Genomic DNA, 3,654 nt, shown 5'->3' with positions numbered 1-3,654 from the left:
CCCCGCCCTTTAAAAGGGAGACCAACGAAGGTCGAATAACTTTGCTTTTTTTTTTTCAACCTAAATAATTCAAACTTCTGAAACAGCTTTACGAACAAGTTCACCAAATCTCTGCTGAATCAAACTTAAATGAATAGAAAATAGAAGAGATGATATTAAGGGAAAACGTTGTTTGTCTCTTCTAAAAAAATTTGACTCGCTACCTGCACAGGACCCTTCATCGTTTTCCCGTACGATGGCAGTGTCGAGGAGCAGGGCACCGACCGACAAACGTGGCCTTGGTTGCAGATGACAGGCCTTGTTATCATTTAGCGCTGATAAACCAGCGCACTGGACATATTCTTAAGATTGTGTTACAAAGATCTCACGACTGTGCTATCAGTAGTCACTGTTTTTCTTCCAACGATTGCAAATCCGTGCAGTTGTATTCCTGTAGGCTAGTCAGTTTATTGTATTTACGATTTCGTTGTCCAAAGAAGAGAAGTCTGCCTAAAATGGATTTGACGCGAGATTCGTTAACTTGTTTCTGTGTCCTGTTAGCGTTGTCAGCAGGAATTTTGTGAGCATTACTGTTGTGAATTGTTGTTTCTTTAAGTCTTTTAGCACAATGCTGATAAAAAGGACACATCGAAACGTAGGTCGACGAAGACTGAATAAAAAGACAGAGAGCGACAGAGAGAGCTTTTCTGTGGGGATTCAGACGGGTGTCATTATTTATTTGTTATAGCCGGCCGTGGCCAGGTGCTAGTGGTGTTATAGCAGCGTTTGCCTTACATCGTGGGGTACTTAGATGTGTCACCTCTCAATCTCATCGACTATGCCAAACTGGACCGGAAATGACAGGAGCTTTTCAAGTGCACTCATCTTCTAGAGCATAAAAAAAAAATAATTATGTAGCATATTTTAGCGTTTATTTACCAGTACAAATGCGCTATATATCCCATAAATGCACCATCGCACCAGTGGGCCAGATAACTCCGATTCCAAGTATTTCTTTAAAGATAACAAACTTGCATTTTGTTGAAAAAAAAGGCCGTTGACGTGTGTTCATTTGTGGTCTGTTCATTTTACTTCTTTTCTTAGAAGATATTATCCTACTCTGTTCTGCGAGAAGTATGACCGTTATTGAACTGATTTTCTATAAATGAATACTCATCGAGAACTTCTTTCTACTTTGTTATTTATCCCCCCACCCCAACTTTTTATACACACACGCACACACACACACACACACACACACACACACACACACACACACACACACACACACACGGTCAATCGTCCTCCCTTCCCTCCTCCTATTTTAATCCCCACTTCTCATACCTCGCCCATAACAGCTGTGCCCGCGACTCTGCACCTTCCATCTTGACGGACATGAACGAAGTCCTCAGAGGTGTCTTTAACGGCGCTCTCATGCGTGTGGAGGTCAACAACGTGAGCAAGTGTGTAGTGAAGTTCCCCAAGGACATGGCGCCTCATGACTATTACTACGAGATTGACACGGCAGAGACTAACGTTACAGCCGGGAGAGAGCTCATTGTTACAGCTTTGGAGACAGAGATCAATGGGACGAGGTATCGTCTGGAAGGTAACGACATGGTACAGTAGGCCTACGGGCATATCGACACTTCAAAGACTGTGAAGTTGTTAAGGAAGTGAGATCTCCGAATTGAAAGTGTATTATCTTCCATAGAGCCATAAATCAGGAAGGTGGGACCCCCCCCCTTCCTCTAGGAAAAATAATACCTCTTACAACAAGACCAAGAGCTTCAAGAACGCCCCATTGAGAAATTGAACTTAAGTTATTAGAGCCATATCCATATAATTACCAAGCAACAAGTCCCCCTCCGCAATGCTTAGAGAGTTTTTTAAGATTATCTTTATTACGCCACTGGATATGAATGTAAACAGTGAAAGTTAACATTCAGTTGAAACGTTCTAGAATAATTATCAAAGCAGGTTCGAGTCCCAAGAGGTGAGCCAGAGCGCTTAAGTAACTGACAGAAACGGTTGTTATGCTGTCATGTCCACCGTTTGAACATTGAGATATCAGGTTAGCGGCGATTGTGGGGTAGCGGTTAGTTACTTCGTTGTCGCTTGCAGGCGACCCGAGTTCCATATTTATTCGAACCCCCCCCCCCAAATAACAATTTCGCGTGTTTCATTTGAGCATTTATATAGAGACGTTATAATTCTTTTCTCCACAAAGGCCCAGGAATTCGACAGACACGAACAAGTATTCGAGCAGATGGCATTATCCTAATTGATGTCGTGGACTTAGCTCCTATCAGCTTCAACCACTTGTCGAATGGTTCCCTCATCTGTGCGTGGAGGAATAATACACAATCCAAGCTCGAAATGTACGTACCTGTACTAAAAATGGAAAAGTGGTAGTTTTCATGCTAATGTATCTTTGCATAATTGGTCGCTTTTAAGAACAAGTGGGCAAACCCAGATTTTGGGGGTTTCCAGGAATCTTGACTTACACCAAAAGTGGGCATTGCCGTACCTATAGGAGAAGTCTGGTGTCTTTGGTATGTACATTTGTTCGGTTATAAATAAAACTCCCCTTGTCATTTAAAGAAACTGAAAGAGGGGCAAAAACTTTAACTTCGATTTTTCTAAAAACAGCATTTTTCGGGATAGCCCCCCTGTGCTCAAAAGCGAGAAATTATTTGTTAGTGCTCTCACAGGGTCTAGCCAGGGTAATAATAGTTGTAAAGCCAAAAAGCATAATGAAGAGCGTGTGATGTGCGCTATATGAATGCAGTCACTACTATAGTGCTTTCATCTGAAATGTCGGTGACTTGTAAAAGGTGTATTATTTTCCACACATGGAGATTAACTCGGCCTATCAAGTAATAATGACTCGTGAGTGACTTTATTTCTTGTTGGGTTTTGAAGATTACAAAAAAAGAAGTACTTTTACGAAAATTGTGTCGTGGGGGGTTGGGGAAGGGGAGCAGGTGTGGTAGACTGTCCAATCGCCCAGCTGCAAATAAAAAAATATAAAAAATGGTACAGCTTGATATTTATTACAGGGCTTCTGGATGCTGCGCCATCGACTGCCTGTGGGTGAATTCTAGCTTATACACTAATTGAAAACCACGCCCTATCTTAGTAATAATATCAACTTGGAAACCAGTGCATCAATTTTTTAAAATAAATCCCTGATTACTTCTTTTTTCGTTGGACATTGACAATCACAAAAAAACAAGTATTTTTACCTTGACTGCATCTCATATTATTTTCTGTCGCAAAAAAAGAAAGAAAATGGTCAAATTTAGTTGAACCTGTAATACCCTCTTTAGGGGCGTGTTCATCTGGCAAGAACAGGAGTTAGCCACAGAAATGGGCACCATGATCACACTGAACAATGCTACTGGTCAAGGTCATATGATGACCTACTTCATCAACGGTGACATGCTGAAGCCGCCTCAGCCCTTGCTCCGATGGTCAGGATTCGTGCGTGGTAAGCTGATATATTATAATTATTATATCATAGTATAGAATATTATTATCATGGTAGGTGAACTTTCTTTCACTTTCACCAAAAAGCCTAGGATGACTTTTTGTTGAAATTAATTATTTCCAGGCAGAACATAATAAGGCATCTTTGGAACACAACAATAACTTTCTTTAGAAAGGAAGTGA

Source organism: Aplysia californica, unplaced genomic scaffold (genome assembly GCF_000002075.1).
Source record: "Aplysia californica isolate F4 #8 unplaced genomic scaffold, AplCal3.0 scaffold00068, whole genome shotgun sequence".
Taxonomy (NCBI): Eukaryota; Metazoa; Mollusca; class Gastropoda; order Aplysiida; family Aplysiidae; genus Aplysia; species Aplysia californica.
Note: the sequence above shows the minus strand (reverse complement) of the source record.